The sequence below is a fragment of the Jaculus jaculus genome, chromosome 4 (genome assembly GCF_020740685.1).
Source record: "Jaculus jaculus isolate mJacJac1 chromosome 4, mJacJac1.mat.Y.cur, whole genome shotgun sequence".
NCBI lineage: Eukaryota > Metazoa > Chordata > Mammalia > Rodentia > Dipodidae > Jaculus > Jaculus jaculus.
Genome location: NC_059105.1, coordinates 167185939 through 167205020, shown reverse-complemented (window position 1 = coordinate 167205020; position 19082 = coordinate 167185939). Strand labels below are relative to the sequence as shown.

The 19082-nt window shown below is 36.7% G+C and overlaps 1 protein-coding gene across 5 annotated transcripts in view; it reads right to left on the bottom strand.

Moving 5' to 3' along the window:
- Positions 1 to 19082, bottom strand: part of Zbtb20 (zinc finger and BTB domain containing 20) — a 770503-nt gene that overhangs the window by 607657 nt on the left and 143764 nt on the right. For all 5 annotated transcript variants that reach the window (XM_045146702.1, XM_045146709.1, XM_045146703.1 and 2 more), the window contains exon 3: positions 1880 to 1925. The gene's annotated coding sequence lies outside the window, so the exon portion shown is untranslated. The remainder of the gene's footprint in view (positions 1 to 1879; positions 1926 to 19082) is intronic.

The window sequence follows — 19082 nt, the reverse complement described above, 5'->3', positions numbered from 1 at the left end:
TAGAAAAAATAAATAAAAAGCAAATATTGGTAGTTTAATTTTGAACCTATAATAATGAGAGTGTATCAATTTTTACATAACAATTTCTTAATTTTCTCAAACAAGATTTATCATTATTTTTATTTCTATCTAACCAGCAATATAAGGAGTAAGTCCATCAAAGCTCACCCAAAATGTATAACAGGTAGCAAGTTTCTAGGGTATTGTTCCTCTGTTTCTAATGTAACACTACCAATGTTTTATTCATTATGCATACATTCGCATTTACTGACCAACTAATATGTAAAAGGCATTATGTTAAGGGGCTATAAGCAATCTTCTAACTCCTTTTTATTTATATTTCCTATTTAGGAAGAGGTTATCTCAATTCATATTAGGATGCTTTATTTAAAACAGAGAGAAAAAGAGAGAGAGATTCCATATGGACTAATAAAAAGAAAAGATAGAGGAGCTCTAAGACAAGATTTATGTTGTTAAATACTCATTGAAACTCCTTAGCATTTTATATATCTTAAGCTGATTAATGCAGGCTATTAGAATAAATTTTCAACATCAGAACTACTGAATAAGTTAATTAAATACCTTTACATTGAATGTAGCATTTTGTATTCCACTTATAGAACTTTAAGTATGATAAAGTGCATCATGGTTTGTGTACATTAAAAGTATGCATATTTGTCAGAGAATATATATATAGTCAATTAACAAAAAGAAACATTATCACTACCAGTAACTTTTTGGAAAATATACTAAGGATGTCTGATTCAAAGACAATGATGCAGCCTTAAAATATTCATGTGCATTTCAGCCTTTCTTCAGGAACTTACTACTCAGTTTTTCTTTTCCCCTCTCACTTCCACCCTGACTGCAAGAAAGGCACATGCACAAATCAAGAAATTAATTTACAGTATACCCTTAAATTTTCCTGGTATGCCCCATGTGTCCACTAATAGCCAAATGCTTTCAAATCTGTTCAGCTAAATGTATCAATAACTACATCCAGCCTCACATAGTGGGGCTGCCAACATGGGGAAATTGAGCCAAACACAAAATGTCAAAATGTTTCTACTAGGACAAAATTCTCTGCAGTTATTCTGAGTGATACTCTCTCTCAGGTATACCCTGAAAAATCAGCATACCCATTATCCATGGTAGTCATCAGCTACAAAATATATTTGAGACACAAAATGAAGGACTAGAAAATTATCTGGGAGCTATAGCCAGTGAGCTTTTTAAGAACCAATGTAATAGTTCAAGGTCTGCACCACATTATCTTTCAAACTGAAGAGTACACAAACACGTAACAGCACAAGCAAACTGCTAACAAGCTTCTCTGTGCCTCCCCCCCTGACACAGCTGCAAGCACAATTGAGCAGGTGCAACCAAGCTTTTAAGAATCCCAGCCTGTTGCCCAGGAACCACAACACTGCATGGTTGAGATTTCAAACAGGTGCAAACATTTCTTTCCATTCGCCTAGTGCTTGAGACAGCATGAGAAGACAGTACATCTGCAACAACTCCTTACATAGAGCAACCTCCACAGGAAACGAACACAAGAACAACAAAAAAGTTTGAAAATAAAAATATCAACCACAGTGGTTCCCACCTCATCAGTCACTTTACCAGTTCTCTTCCAGAAAATACTTGCTAAGATTCGTGAGATGAATGGTTTGTAATGAAGATTATTCTGATTACTGACTTGGCCAATAAAAAAAGAAATGCAATGTATATATAAAGCATAAACCCTTAAAAGTGTCGATGTTTATAAGTTAAATAAATAACATGTGCATATTATGAAGTCTGTACGTTACTGTATAATACAAAATGAAATAAAATTGGTTGATACACAAATTTAAATAGCCATAGGTTACATACATACCTGTCCAGCTACGGGCACAAAAAAGACTTGCAAATTATTAGGCACTCTGAAATGCAAAACAAATATGACATATAAGTAAAAAATAATTTACTGAATCAAAACCAGTACTAATAGTTAACCAATTTCTACAGAGCACAGAGAAAAGATCCCAGTGCAGACAGAGGGTAGATTATTTTATCTGCTTCCCATGGTGTATTTCACACACAAAGCCCCTTAATCATGCTACCGAAAACAAGCACCAGCAAAGGATCCAGACTTACCATGGCCTCTAAAATGCAAATGCTTTCACTAGAGAAGGAGGCAAACACTTAAAGATGATTTTTTTTTTTTTTTTTTTGGTATTCTTCCAGTACTATTGCCTTGCCTTCCTAATACAAATATGACTGCTTCTCTCTAAAACGAAACTACTCCAATTCATCTGCACTCAAACTGGCTAGGATACTGGTGGTGAATAAAGGTGCATTTGTAGAGCTGTCCACAAAAATGCATAAAAATTTAAGTAAACTTTGAATGCTCAATTACTTTGTTAAAACAATAAATAGAACTGAGACTGATCGCTTCAAGAAGGAATGTTCACACATGAGGCTATTGCAAACTGCCTCAGCCCAATACAGAAAAAAACTGCTAGTGAGGTAGGTATGGACACAAAACTTTGTAAGCCTGCCTTTACAAAAGAAAAAAAAAATCTTTGTGGAGTATATAATCAGATTTAAAAAATATCTGAGTTTGGGTGGAAACTATATTGTTAACAAGTAGCCTCCAAACTAAATTCTCCAAAGTAACAATTTCATGTTTTATTCTGCAAAAAAATCTAATTTATATACTTCACGACATAATTAATAACAGCAACATATCAAAATCAGGAATCTTTACTTTAAAAGTGTATATGTGTGTTACACATGTTCATGATAAGGACAGTGTCACACGTGATTCTGATGTGAATGTGAACTGCTAAGAATTTCTGGAAGGTCATGCTGTTTATGTAACATTATGAAACTCAGTATATTTAGTTTTAAAAATTCAGCTTACCTAATAGAAAACCAACATAAATTTATGTTAAAAGATAATTTTAGGATAGGAAAAAACTCTATAGGAAATTTAAATATTTAACAGCAGAAAACAATTAGAGTATAGTGCATCACATCTACTTAAAGGAAGATTTTTCAATAATTCACAAGGCATCTTAAAGGGATATTTTAAATTTTGAGAGAAAATAGAAATGCATGTTATTCTAATGCTCAGTTATCTAAACATGTGCAATGTCAACGGCATAGGCCAATGACGTGATGTGGATGATAAAAGCAGAACAAACAGGCAAAATACTGAGGGTGATAAGAAGGATGGGATAAGATTATAAAGAATCAAAGTTCTTTCTTCTTTCTTACAGTTATGTAATAGCACTACACATTACTAAGGATGACAGTAAAAATATTAGGTAAAGGGAAAAATTATAAAATATAATATGGAAATCCTAACTCTAACCTTCCTAAGATAGGTAAATTATTTCCATCACACATGAAAACACTAAGGATATCTATGGTGAGAAACACGAGCTCTTCCCCACAAGCATACAGCCAAGGTCTTTCATATCTCACCATGCAAGCACCTACAGTACAATTCCGTGACGTATTGTTTTATCATTCAGTGGAAACTTTCTAATATAGCAAGGAAATCTGCAACTGAAAATCTGTTCCATCTCACACAGACTCACTCACCACACCAGCAGTGTTCAGTGAGGACCTACTATGTTCTGGCTGCTGGGTTTGTCACTGTCAGCTGACATCAGCCCCAATCTTCATAGTGCAACCAAATTAAAAATAGTAAAAATATGTAGAAGGAGCTAAAAGAAAGATATAAACACAGCACAGCTCAAGGCATTTTTTGAGAGATCTGGTAAATTTTAGAGCAATGAAAGTTGGCAAGTTTATTCTTTTATGATGTTGAGCAAAAACTTGTAAGTAACACTGAATCAAACACCATGCCCATGAGTGTGTATCACTTTCAAAGGGCCCTGGTAGATTACTTTAAGTGTTTCCTTACATGATATGCTTCCTGTTGATAGAAATATAATAGGAGATCAAGTAGGAAGGAATTTTGGTTAAATCTAAGACATTATACATTTAAGATTGTCCCAGATTATGCAGAGCCATATTAAATACATAGGCAATTATTAACAAGCTCAAGTTATTTATTGTCAGCCTAAGTAAATAAGTTAGTTACTTGTTAATCCATTCTGAAGACGCTGGCATGACACCACGTGACAGCCAAGGAGCAAGAGCAGATCTCTTGCTGTGCAGATAACGTGATAAGGCATATAAGGTCAGGAGTGGGTTGATTTCTCTGTGGTCTATAGCCACAGTCTCTGTGCGTTTGAAGTCAGTGCCATACTATGGTTATAAGATTGAGGTCAATGGGGTCAGCACTTGAAGTGGTGACAAGTGCTTAAAACAGCTGTTCATGTGACCAACGATCCACAGACTAGGCTCATGGAGTTCTGGGCAGCAACAAAGTTATGAGGTAAGAAGAAGGTTAAATGCTTAGCCTGTGCCATCAAACAATACTGGAAATAGAAGTGCAGCTGCTCTCCTTCAATCTGTCTACTTGTGCACGTTCCCTGTTCCCTTTCTTTAAAATGGCGACCATGTTACCCACCCTATAGAGTTATTATGGTGACCAATGCTCTTGCAAGAAATATGGAGAGAAATTAGCACAATGCTGCCATAAGTAAGCATTTGCTAAAAGGGAACTGACAGTACCATCACAGTTCGATGCAAAGCTAAAGGACTAAACTAAGCACAGAGAGAAGAGCTAAAGGCGACTTCTTGGGCTTTAACCCTGCAACTCACCCAAGAGCCAGGCCTGTGCTGCACGGTCACGAATACTTTTCAAGGAACAAACACTCCGTAACATAACATAGTACTAGCCACAGCAATGGCCCAGCCAGTGCCGTCAAACGTCATTACTATAACTGAAGGGAAAGGTAGAAGGGTCTACAACGTATGTGCTACAATATCACTCAACTTCTTGGGCGAAACTTTTCTATATTCAACTAAGCAATTAGGAAAAACAAAGAGGACAAAACAAATATAATTATTGAACTGGAATCAGGCCAAGGTACTGTGGATTCCTTAGCAATCACACATAAGCAGCCTCCCCTCTTAATTGAGAATTTTAAAATATGGACATACTATAACGTGTTCATAATCCCCTCCACTTAGCCTCTTTGGTACCTCTCTCACACTACTATTTCACTGACCCCTCTTCTTTCCTCCTAGTCTTTTTTATCTGGATGTCCCATTCTCTTTGTTCTTACCCCCCTTTATGCACACTAAAGAGACTCAAATAACCCAAGTTAAAATGTAATATATGGGTTGCAAATATAAACGAGAGAGATTAGTTAGTAAGAGCTAGTTCCCACCTACCCACCCCCGCCCTGGCTTAAAAGACAGAAATGAACGCACAGCTATCTTTTCTAATTTCATTTTTGTTTTGGTTTAAAGGACAGTACAGATCCAGAGCTAGTGGCCTGTCTTCAGGTTGTCACACATATAATGTGATCCCCAAAGCTATCTGGATCATGTGGGGTGAAGTTACTATGATCATCATTATATAAGAAAAACTAGATAGAGTGTTTCTTTTTCTTTGTTTTTTATTTTAAGTTCATTTTAGCTATATTTTGGCACTGCTGTGTTCTCTACAAGGAAGTGAATAGTTAGACCTCTATGTGCAAAGTGAGGAATCTGAATTCTCAACAAGAAACCTTATCTAAATATTATTAACTCCATTTGTCTAGTTATCCCTACTTAATAGTAAATTATAAGAATAATACTAACTGTTGTTATTTTCACAGATGATTTTACATAACTTGAAGCTTCTTCAATGAAAAGTCTGATCTAGTAAGCAAATAACTAAAATTAAAATTTGAACACAGACTGATTGAGATGGGGATGGGATATGATGGAGAATGGAGTTTCAAAGGGAAGAGTGGGGGGAGGGAGGGTATTACCATCGGGTATTTTTTATAATCATGGAAGTTGTTAATAAAAATTTGAAAGCAAAAGGACTGTATTTTCATAGCCAGGCATGGTGGCGCACGCCTTTAATCTCAGCACTCAGGAGGCAGAGGTAGGAGGATCACTGAGGGTTCGAGGCCACCCTGAGACTCCATAGTGAATTCCAGGTCAGCCTGGGCTAGAGTGAGACCCTACCTCAAAAGACCAAAAAAAAAAAAAGAACTATATTTTCATAACAATCTATGACTTGTGGAATCACAGGGGTGGGATACCTTACAGTGACTTGTTGGTGAGTGAGGCCCTTATTCCCCCAAATCACTAAAGGTCATTGCCAAGTCTCTTGGTTTCCCACCAGAACTAGATGGTAAGAGCTTGCTGCTGATGACTCCACATGCTTACACTGCAGGTCACTGAGAAATCAAGCTGCAGCTGAGCTGAAAACCTCCTCCCTGTTGAGTAGCAGTCAGATGCTGGAAAGAGCTATGCAACATGAAGTCTTTTGGGAGAGAGACTCATCACCAGAGTTGAATAGCAGTCGACCCTGCAAGCTTTACAGCCAGCCAGTCAGGCCAAATGTGCCAACCAGTACCACAGTGGCATGTCTGTTATGGTGGAAATCAGCTGCTCTCACTGGACTGCCAAGGGAAAGGAAGACATGCCTGGTACTGAAAATCTCATCAAAATCCTATGGCTGGGAAGGTCATAAGCCCCTATTGGGAGTAATGTTTACTGTTGTCTGGCTAAATGCTTATGTTATGCCCACCAAGCTGTCCTCTAAACATTTAAATTGATGCCCATATACTGATGCTATTCTCGTTTTTGGTTAGACGGGCTTCTCTTTTCAAACACTAACCATGGTGCTGAGAAGTGACAATGGAGTGTTCCCCACTAAGTGAGTCATGTCTACTACACCCTTCAAGACTCAGGGACCATTGTGTAAGACGTGGTGGAAAGAATATAGGAGCCTCCAATAAAGGGGAGGGCTGCTTACATTTTTTCACTCAAATGCAAAGTGGCCTTACAGTGGCTGATGCTCTCAACATAAGACCTATATAATAGAAGGGAAAAAAGCTGTGGCGTCAAATAGGACAGCAGTTGGAAAGAAGAAGGGATGCAGCGGAGGGGTACTTGGAAGGGGAGAAAGGGGGTGATGGGAAGGGATTACATTCATAGTACACTGTCAACATACATGAAAGCTGTCAACAAAGTTATTAAAAATTGCATTTTGAAAATACTGTCAAATTGTAGTTATGACTACTAAAATTATTCTTTTTTTTTTTTTTTGGTTTTCGAGGTAGGGTCTCACTCTAGCCCAGGCTGACCTGGAATTCACTATGGAGTCTCAGGGTGGCCTCGAACTTACAGCGATCCTCCTACCTCTGCCTCCCGAGTGCTGGGATTAAAGGCGTGCGTCACCATGCCTGGCTAAAATTAATTATTCTTAAAAACTTGAATTCTAGGGCAGGACAGAGGGCTTGGCAGTTAAGGTGATTTCCTGTGAAGCACAAGGACCTATGTACAGCTCCCCAGGTCCTATGTAAAAGTCAGACACACAAGGTGATGCACGTGCAAGGTCGCATATGAACACAAGGTGGCACACGCTTCTGGAGTCCAAGTATAGTGGCTGGGGGCCCTGGCACGCCAATTTTCACCCTCTCCCTCTCATTAGAAAATAAAAAAGCCAGTCTGTTAGGCTTGCCTCAAAAAAAAAAATTAAAAAGTGAATTCTAGTAGCTGCTCATACATAGCTGTCATCGTTTCCTCTTCCAGAATCCATAACAAGTGTGTCACAATTATCAAAATTATCACATAAATAAATAAATAAAAGATACTTATACACATGTAAGTATCATTTATTTATTTATTGTTTTTTCTAGTCCAGACTGACCTGAATTCTCTATGTAGACTCAGGGTGGCCTCAAACTCATGGTGATTCTCTTACCTCTGCCTCCCAAGAGCTGGGGTTAAAGGTGTATGTCATCATGCCCAGGTGTATCTTTTATATAAGATGATAAAATTGAGAATATGTGGTTTGTTTTATTATACAATCATATCTTTATTCTTTAATGCAGCATCAAATATGTAGCAAGTATGACATAAAATATGGGTTAAAGGAATTTCAATCAATTCTTTTCTATCCAATCTTAATGATTACAAAAATGCACAATGCGCTGGGCGTGGAGGCACATGCCTTTAATGCAAGCATTCGAGAGGCAGAGGTAGAAGGATTACCAAGAGTTCGAGGCCATAGAAGGATTACCAAGAGTTTGAGGCCACCCTGAGACTACATAGTAAATCCAGGTTAGCCTGAGCTAGAGTGAGACCCTACCTCGAAAAATAAAAAGAAAAATTCACACTGCATAAAAACTGAGGCATCACATTCCTAGAAATTTTTTTTCCCAATTTTCAAAGGGGAATCAAACCCACAACTCAACAATTTTAGCATAATACAAGGTATGACATAGAATCTTCTGGAGATACCAACCAAAGGTGTCACTTCTCTATTTTGCAGAAATTCTGCTATTAATCACAATGCAAATTTCTTCACTAATTTTACTTTTGGTTGACTGTGATTATCTTTCTCCTCATAGTTTGCATATTCTGCAGAAGCCACTTTATTTTGCTGAGCACTTTACAGATCTTTTATTTATATCTAGATAATAAGATCTAGTTTCATTTCAGTAACACAGTAAATACTTAGCAGATACTTGTTAAATGCCGAACATGATTGATCAAAAGAGGTTAAAATTTGGTAAAGAATAGCTACTTATACTGTCTTCATTTCAAATCTACCACATAGAAACTTCAGTAACATGGTACCATGATTAAAAATTTTGTTCCATCAGAGCATTTTAAAGACATTTGCATATAGACTGAAGGTGGAACTGTAGGAAAGCAATGGAATCATACGGCAATAGCACCTGCTTCTACTTACAAGTCTGAGGCATGAATTCCAGCTTACTAGGTCTGTCCTAGTAGCTGATTTACCCTGATACTTAGATTTATACTATTAAAACTAGTGGGATTTTATCTAGCACACAGGGTTCTTATACTGATTTGCGAGAAACTATGTGAAAGTAACTAGTAGGACATCTCATGGCATTAAGGAGGCGGAACTCAATCTAAATTGGCTCCTTCATATTGGTCAGTCACTGTATACAGCAAATGACATAACTTGGCCAAAAGGCCAGGATAACACTTTTAAGGGAGAGAAACTAGGGGAATAATGGATATCAGGCAGAAAAAAATTAAGCATTAGGGAAAATAAATAAGAAAAATTACTGCAAAGTATTGAGAATATTGCAGCAGTTAGAAATTGGAAAAATATTTTAACATGATAGAAAAAATTGCCAAGAAATCTATTAGTTTTTCTTTTAAGTGGCACAGCTTTTCCTTCACATAAATAAAATAATTGCTACTATTAGGAAAAAAATAAACAGAAATGTACATTAAACACATATTAGAAGTTTAACATTCTTCACATGATTTCACATACTGGAAACTCAGCTAAAGTAAATATAGTTATGAACACGATTATTTGCTGTGATAAAGTAATAGCATATCATTTTCTGCATTTTCTGCAGAGTATACAAGGCAAATGTGTACATGCTCATCAAGTATTGTAACAAAGCAACAATTTAAAGGTCAATTTTTTGCCTTTAAAAATTATTTATTTGGCCGGATATGGTGGTGCACACCTTTAATCCCAGCACTCAGGAGGCAGAGGTAGAAGGATCGCCATAAATTCAAGGCCACCCTGAGACTACATAGTGCATTCCAGGTCACCCTGAGCTAGAGTGAAACCCTACTTCAAAATATATATATATATATTTATTTTGAAGTGTGTGTGTGTGTGTTGTGTGTGGTGTGATGTGTATAGTACATGCATGTGCGAGTCCAGCTATGCAACTTCAAGGCATACTCCCAGTCACACGTTTCATCAACCTTCTAAAAGTTCTGTAGCCTTCCTGAACTGCTGGCCAGCTGGGAATTAAGTATTCAAACTCAGGAACCTATGGGGGAAAGTTTACATTAAAACCATAATGTCTACAGAAACTTAAAGGAGTTTTAGTATAAAATTTTAAATAATGCTTGTTATTAAAAGTGATATAAAAGAAATTAAATCCAAAATAGTATATGATACTAACATATATGATGAGGCAAGTTAGGTGAAGTTGAAGTTTTTTAAACCAAGAGAAGGATGAAAAGAATTTAAGAAAATTCAAGTAACATGAGAGAGGACAAATGATTTTTTAAAATTAAAAAAAATCTAAAAGAAGACATAAAATGCGGTTTTTTGTTGTTGTTTTATTTTTATTTAAATTTTTTGTTTATTTATTTATTTAACAGTGACAGACAGAGAAAGAGGCAGAGACAGACAAGAGAATGGGCGTGCCAGGGCACCCAGCCACGGCAAATGAATTCCAGATGCATGCACCCCCTTGTGCATCTGGCTAATGTGGGTCCTGGGGAATCGAACCTTGAACCAGGGTCCTTAGGCTTCAAAGGCAAGTGCTTAACCACTAAGCCATCTCTCCAGCCCATAAAATGCGTTTTAAATAATCAATAATATAAGTATTTATGATAAATAGAAACCAAGGGCTGGAGATATGGCTCAGCAGTTAAATGCACTTGCTTTAAAAGCCTAATGTCCTGTGTTTGGTTCCCTAGTTCCCACATAAAACCAGATGTACAAAGTATCACATGCACCTGGAGTTCATTTGAAGTGGCATGAGTCCCTGGCATGCACATAGCCATTCATTCTCTCTCTTTCTCTCTCTCTCCCTCTCTCTCTCTCTTTCTCTCTCTCTCTCTCTCTTTCTCTAACTCTCCTTTCTCTTTGGAAATAAACAAAATATTAAAAAATAGAAACCAATTATATTCTGATTAAAAGTAACAGTGCTCAGTAACGTCTTTACAACAGTCTTAACTGCAAGTTTTAGATAGTTTTCATGTAATAGTAGTAAGAATGAGCTAAGTATATTAAACTGCAACAATATGCAAGCTAGGTTAAAATATTATTAAAAACACATACAGTTATGAAATAATAAAAATGAAATAATTTCTCAACAAAAAATAGCAAGTTATATATCTAAACATCTAACAGCATAACTCTAAAATACATATGAACCAGAAAATCCCCATTTTAATAAAAAAAAAATCTTACCATACTTCCATCATTAATTGCTAAGTGGCCAATAAAAAAGTAATGTAATTTAATAACTTAATAATCTAATTAACAATAATAAAGGTCTAATGAATTCCTGTGTGTAATAATTGTAAGATATAAATGCCTTCTAGGCACACATAAAAATTTTATAAAAACTGACCCTGTCTCAAGACACAAAGAAAGTCACAACACATACCAAAGAAGTTAAATAATTTTATCATCTCCTTTAATCACAATTAAATTTAATTCTTAACAGGAATATGTCCCCCCAAATTATGACAACAGGATGTATCAAAACTTAAAACTTTATATAAATTATAGATTAAAGACTAGTACGAAATTGAAAACTCAAATACATGTAAACCCAGGTGACAATGTACACAATACGCACGTGACTCATGGGAGACTGATGACACAGTCTTAGGAAAAGACACACATTTTAGGTTCATGGGTTAAAAGGAAAGTACAAGACCAAAAGGATCAAGAAGTTAACTGGTAAGACAAATAGCAGTAATTTTTTTTTACCATAAAAGAATAGTTAGTTGGCTAACAAGTAAGCAGCCCTGGAAATGGGATAAATGCTAAGCAATTTAACAAATTCTAAATTTTGCAAATATACATACATACATACATACATATATATATATATATATATATATATATATATATATGTATATGCCAATTATATGAACAAAATAGCCAAATTATTTTAATATTAAAATCAAACTGGTGATTTTATTTTTTTTAAAAAAGTGGTTCAATAAAATCTAAAATAAATACTTACATTACAAATAAAGGCAAAACATAAATACATATTTACATATGTATGAATTACTATGCCCAAATGTACTTTAATATCAATTTTGATAAGTCTGCAAGAAAAATGTAAAGTACATACTGAAATCACTGGATCACCAAAAATAATAAAATGACTTAATTCTCATATACTACCTTAAAGTGCTGACATTAAAATCAGATAAAGGAAGCATAAGCAAAGAAAAGTTTTTATAATAGTGAGTAAGAAGGGGCACAAACCAGCAATCTCATTCAGGAAAAGTAGCCACCAGCAACTGTGATCACTTACATACTTCCTCCTGTGCATTTTGCTATTTACTAGTCATTATATTCTGTTTTCGCCAATAGGGTGATTTAATATTTACTTGTTTTTACTTTTCGACTAACATAAAAAATAATACATTTCACTTGACGTTTTCATATAGGGATATCCTTCATACCTCAAACATATTCCCTCATCTCTTATTCCTCTTCCTGACAAATATCCCCCTTCCTGAGTCCATGTCATATACATACAAGTATACATATGTATCATGTTCTTTCTTTATTTAAGTGCAGCCACATAAAAGAAAATGCATGTGACATTTCTCTTTATTATCCCATTAGCTGATCTTGTTCCCCTTGCACCTTCCCTATGTCTTTGTGTCTGTCTCATATATGTATGGCACGTGCATGTGGGGATAGTGCATGAACACAGGTGTGTGTATGTATGTGTGGGATGGAAGATAACCTCAGGTGTCATCCTCAGGAATGCCATCTACCTCCTTTGAGAAGGGCTTATGTTGGCCAACAACTCTCCAACAAGAATAGAATAGCCAGCCAGAGGACCACAGAAATCTTGTCTACACTAGCCCCGTGCTGGGATTACAAGTGTGTCACTATGCTAGGGATCTTACATGGGTAATGAGGATAAAACTCAAGTCCTCTTGCTTGTGAGGCAACAACTTTGCCAACTGAACCATCTCGCCATGCTCATGCATGAGTAATTTCACCTCACTAGCACAGTATGTAACACATGAGTTGTTTTCATAACCTAATTTCTTTCTTCATAATCCTATAAAGGAGGAACAAGATGCTCCAACAAAGGAAGTGGAATGAGATCACATATTGAATATAAGGCGGAGATTGGAGAAAGGAAACTCTATCTAAAGGCCAGATATGTAAAATTTCTCTAGTACTGATTCATCTTTCAATGTTTACACTGTGTATATATTCACAAATTATTACGAGCACAGTTATTTTCAACACTTTTATCTTTTAGTTTAAAACAAAGATCAGTTGTTTATGAATCAATATGGTTTTTGGAATTTGATAATATATTTGCTTTCACCAGTGAATTTAATATGTTTTCATCCTGTTACTTAATATTGTTTTAGTTCCACTTAAAGAACTGTCTAGGATATCTATAAGGCAAGTATATGGTATGGAACTCCTTTGGCTTGTGTTTGTCTCGTGAGGACTTTATCCTTGCTCCATTTATGAGGACACTTTTTTGAGTATTTTTGTTCAAAGGCTGGCATAGGTTTATTTTGTTTTGTCTCATTTTAGTTTTGACTTTCAGAATACTGAACGGGTCATCCCATTATCTCATGGCCTTCTTGAGAAATCCAAAGATAGCCTTATAAAGTATCCCTTAAATGTGACAAGTCCCTTTTCTCTTAGCACTTTCATGGTAATCTCCTTGTCTTTAACTTATGAAGACAAGATTTTGATACATATTTGTAATACTCTACATAAAGTTGATTTGTCCCAGGGTCTGTTGAGCTTTATGAAAGTGAATGTGTACACTACTCCCAAGGATTGGTAGATTTATAGCAGTGCTTGGTTAAATTAGTTATTTTCCCCGTTTTCGTACTTTCTTCTCCTCTGGGACTTCCATAATACATATATCTGTATACTACATGTTGTTCAATATACCTCACCTTTTTTTTCTCTCTTTTTAAGCTTTGCTTTTTACTCTCCTAATTAGATAATTTTAAGTCATCTGGCATAAAGTTTATTGGTTCTTTCTTTAGTAAGATAGAATTTGCTATGGAAATTCTCTATTAAAATTTTCACTTCTGTCATTATATTACTCAGCTTTTGCTAGGATCTTTTTATATTTCCTATCTCTGTATTTAACTTTTCACTTTGTGAATTTCTAAAATCTCATTTTCTTGTCTGTTTTCATGCCCCTCGTTGAGCCTTAGGATGACTACTCTGACTTCATTTTCTTTGTCCTGGCAATAATATATCACACTACAGCTGAGTGCAGCTAGAACCACCATCTGGGGGCTTTTCAGGTTCTGCTCACAAGGCTAAGGTTGGTATTGATGTACAGGACACTACAAAGGAATTTTAGTATATAGTTTTGGTAGCATAACCAAGCATAAAATGACCTGAAGACGTATTTCCAAGGGCATGGGAGATTTCCAACTTAGACCTGAGTTTAGAGTTCTGCTACTTAGGTGTAGTTCAGAGAAGTTTCATGGTATTTTTACAAACTCCTATTTGATTCTCAAGGCTTCCATGGAATACATTTATCCATGGGTAGATGGAAAATTATTATTTTATGGAGGGATACTAAGTAGGAAGCCTAAAACACCATCTTAAAATTTTGAAAGAAGAATGTGTCTATAATTAAGGAATAAGAATGAAGAAGAATAAACATTTGAAAAACTCAAGAATAAGTCAAGTGTGATTTCCCACTTTAAAGGTAAAGGTAGGGGGATAAGGAATTGAATGCCAATAGTGGCTACATAGTGAGTCTGAGGCCAGCCTGGGCTACATAAGCCTATGTCTCAAAACATATAAAATAAAGTTTTAAAAATAAAAGCCGCTCTGTGGAGAGAGCTTCTGAGCAATATGGCAGCATGGTAGCCATGTCAGAGCAGCCTAGGAAGGTAATAAGAAGAAGAACAGTGTAATACACTCTTCTACCAAAACTTGAAGGTGTATAAGGCATTATCAACCTCAGCAGAGAAGCAGGAGAGACCCAGCACTTCTAGTGATCACAGAAGCAGGCAGAAATGGCTCCCGCAGTGGCCCTGGCGTCCGTTTGGCCACCAGGCTCTGCTTGAGCAGAAATTAGGTGAATAGATTTTCCACATACATCAGCCTCCTGACAAAGTCAAGAAACTGAAGGAGAAGACAATAGTAACCAGCTGAGTGGTTCATGAGCAAGAGGATCTTGGGGACCACCTACACAGCTCTAGTACAAACTCAAGCACAATCGACTGCCTTCCCTGCCCCAATCACCAGGGCCAGCAACCACTGGAGACCTGGGGATGGGAGATCAGCCACGCAACATCCAGCACACGTGATCAGAGCAGTGGACTGAGCCAGCCTGCCTAGCCAAGCCCACAGTGCCATAAAGAGGGACCCAAGTGGGCTCGCAGTACAGCTAAGACCAAGCCATCCCACAAGGCAACAGGGCCTACCCACACCAGGTCATACCCACTACAAAGCCTTGGGGATAGGCCTGCAATGGAAATGCTAATTGCACCTTCCATGTCAGGGCAGGTTATGTGTTAGATTTCACTGATGGTCGGTTTTGCCATTCTTAAATAAGCTGTACTTTGGGGTTGTTCTTGGTTGCTTCCTGGTTTACGGTGCCTTTGTCTTCTTCTGTCATTCCTGTAGGCAGGGTCTCACTGGGCCTCAGGCTGACCTGGAAACCTTTACAGATCAGAGTTCTCAGCCTCCCAGTTGACGGTATCAAGGGTGTGGAGCAACACACACTCTTAGGGACTTTAATTTTGTTACATTATCTGTTTGTTTTAATACCCATTATTACACAAATACTCCATGCTGGTTTTGAGTAAATGGGTATGTCGTACAGTTTAAGTTTAGAATTTACCTGTATGTTCTCCTCCTAGCCAAGTAGAATACTTGCATAGTAGTCAAACCCAACACTTAGGGTCCCTTCTGCTGTTAATCTGGGAGTCACTTAAGATCCACACCTGGCACCTTAAGCTCCAACCATGAAGGCACATAACATCAGGTTTACATATCTATGAATAGTGCAGATAATTAGAAAACACAAGCATTAAATTAACCAAAGATGCAAAAATCTCTACATTATAATACAAGAAACACAAAAAACATCAAGACAATGTAATTCCATCAAAAATTATAAATCTACCAGAAATGTCCTTCAGTAAGACTGATTTAGATAAAATGCCTGGGAAAGATTTCAATGTGATAAATGTGATATACTATATAAGTGAACTGAAGGACAAAAATCACATGATTGAGCTGGGCATGGTGACATGCCTTTAGTCCCAGCCCTTGGGAGGCAGAGGTAGGAGGATTGCTGTGAGTTCGAGGACACCCTGAGATGACATAGTGAATTCCAGGTCAGCCTGGGTTAGAGTGAGACCCTACCCTGAAATACAAAAACTAACAAAAATCATATGATCATCTCAATAAATGCAGAAAAGATATCTGACAAATGTACTTCTTAGTAAAATTATGAAAAAACTGGGAATAGAAGGAACATATCTCAACATAATAAAGGATATTTATGACAAACCTACAGCCAACATGATACTAAATGGGAAAATTGAAGCTTTCCCACTAAAAATCTGGAATGAGACAAGGGTGCCCACTGTCCCCACTTTAATATAGTATTAAATGTCTTAAGTATAACAATAAGGCAAGCAAAACACATAAAAGTGATACAAATTGGAAAGAAAAATAAATATCATTATTTTCAGATGATATGATTCTATATATAAAGGGTCCTAAAGACTCTACCAGCAAACTATTAGAGCTGATAAACACTGTTAGCAACATAGCAGGATACAAAATAAACACATAGAAATAAGTAGCTTTCCTATACACTAACAACAAACATGCTGAGGATAACATCAGGGAATCTCTCCCATTCACAATTGCTTCAAACAAAAATAAAATAAAATAAAATAAAGTACCTTGGGATAAACCTAATCAAGGACGTAAAGGATCTCTACAGTGAAAACTCTAAAACACTCAAGAGAAAAATTGCAGAAGACATTAGGAAATGGAAGACATCACATTTCATGGATTGGAAGAACCAATATTGTGAAAATGTCAACCTTACCTAAATCAATGTATACATTTAATGCAGTCCCCATCAAAATTTTAGTAGCATTCTTCACAGAAATAGAAAAAGCAATCCTAAAATTCATGTGGAAGCAAAAAAAAAAAAACCTCGAATAGCCAAAATAATTTTAAGCTGTATTACAGAGTCACAGTAACAAAAACAGTGTGGCACTCACACAAATACAGACTCATACATCAATGGAACAGAGCAGAGGACCCAGATATAAATCAAAGCAGGTACAGCCATATGCTTTTTGACAAAAATATTCATTGGGGAAAAGCCTCTTTAACAAATGTGCTGAGAAAACTGGATATTTACATATAGAAGGATAAAGATAGATTCTTCTCTCTCCATGCACAAGAATCAAGTCCAGAGCTGGAGAGATGGCTTAGCAGTTAAGCACTTGCCTGTAAGGGCCCTGGTTTGAAGCTTGATTCCCCAGGACCCATGTTAGCCAGATGCACAAGGGAGTGCACACGTCTGGAGTTCATTTGCAGTTGCTGGAGGTCCTGGCGCACCCATTCTCATTCTCTCTCTCTCTCTCTCTCTCTCTCTCTCTGTCTCTCTCTCCTTCCCTCTCTCCCTCCCTCCCTCCCTCCCTGTGCCTCTTTCAGTCTCTGTCACTCTCAAATAAATATACAAAAATAAACAAAAAAAAATTAAAAAAGAATCAAGTCCAAATGGATCAAAGATCTTAATATCAGACCTAAAATTCTGAAGTTGCTAGAGAAAAAAGCTAGGGAAATGTTTCAACATACTGGCATAGGCAATGACTTTCTGAGTATAACCCCAGTTGCTTAAGAAATAAAACCATTAATCAACCACTGGGACCTCATGAAATTAAAAAGGTTTTGTACAGCAAAGGACACTGTGAATAGAGCAAAGAGGTAACCCACATAATGGGAGAAAATTGTTGCCATGTATACATCTGACAGAGGATTAATATTTAGCATACATAAAGAACTCAGACAACTAAATAAGAAGAAATCAAACATCCCAATTAAAAATGGGCTATGGAGTAGAGAGTTCTCTCAAAAGAAGAAATACAGAATGGCATATGAACATCTAAAATTGTTCTACATCCTGAGCCATCAGGGAAATGCAAATTAAAACTACTTTGAGACTCCATCTCACTCCTGTCAGAATGGCTATCATCAAAAAACAAATGACAATAAATGCTGGCACGGATGCAAAAAAAAGAGGAACACTTCTATACTGTTGGTGGGAATATAATCTAGTACAACCACTGTGGAAATCAGTGTGGAGGTTCCTGAGACAGCTAAAAATAGATTTACCATATGACCCAGCCATACCACTCCTAGGCGTATATTCTAAGGATTCGCCTCACTACCTTAGAGATATTTGCATATCCATGTTTACTGCCACTCTAGTCACAGTACCTAGGAAATGGAACCAGCCTAGATGGCCCTTAACTAATGAATGGATAATGAAGATGTCATACATTTATACAATGGAGTTATATTCAGCAGTAAAAAAAATGAGATTATGAAATTTTCAGGAAAATGGATGGATCTGGAAAGGACAAGTGATGTAACCCGGGCCCAGTAAGCCAAACATTTTCTGCCATATGTGGTCCTAACTACAAATGTTCAGACTTGTATGTCAGTTGGAGTAAAAATCAGTAGCAGAGGCCAGTAAGCAAGGAAAGGGCTATAATGGAGGGAGGAGAGGGAGGAACGTAAGTGGACGGCATTGTAGATACGTAAGTAGATGAACAGATTACTGGGGGTGGAATGGCTTACGTGAGGTGATGGAAAAGAGGGGGTGAAAGAAGGGTGGGGAGAGCTAATCAAAATTCAAGGTTTTTCAATAAGCCATATGGAAACCTACTTTTATATAATTTTAGTGGAATCCATAGAATATTACTAGAAAAGTTTCAGCACTAGGGATGGGATAACTTCCAGTGATTTGTTGACCAGGGAGGTCCCTGATGCCTGAAAAACATTATAGACCACTATTATGTGCCAAGGCTCTTGGTTTCCCACTAGAAATAGATGGTAAAACCCTGTTGCTGAAGACTCCACATGCACCCATTCTCTCTTTCTCTCCCTCTCTCCTTTCTCTAGTAGCAATAAATAAAAATATTAAAAAATAAAATTATATAATTCTGAAAACTCACTCTGGATTTATATCAATAGA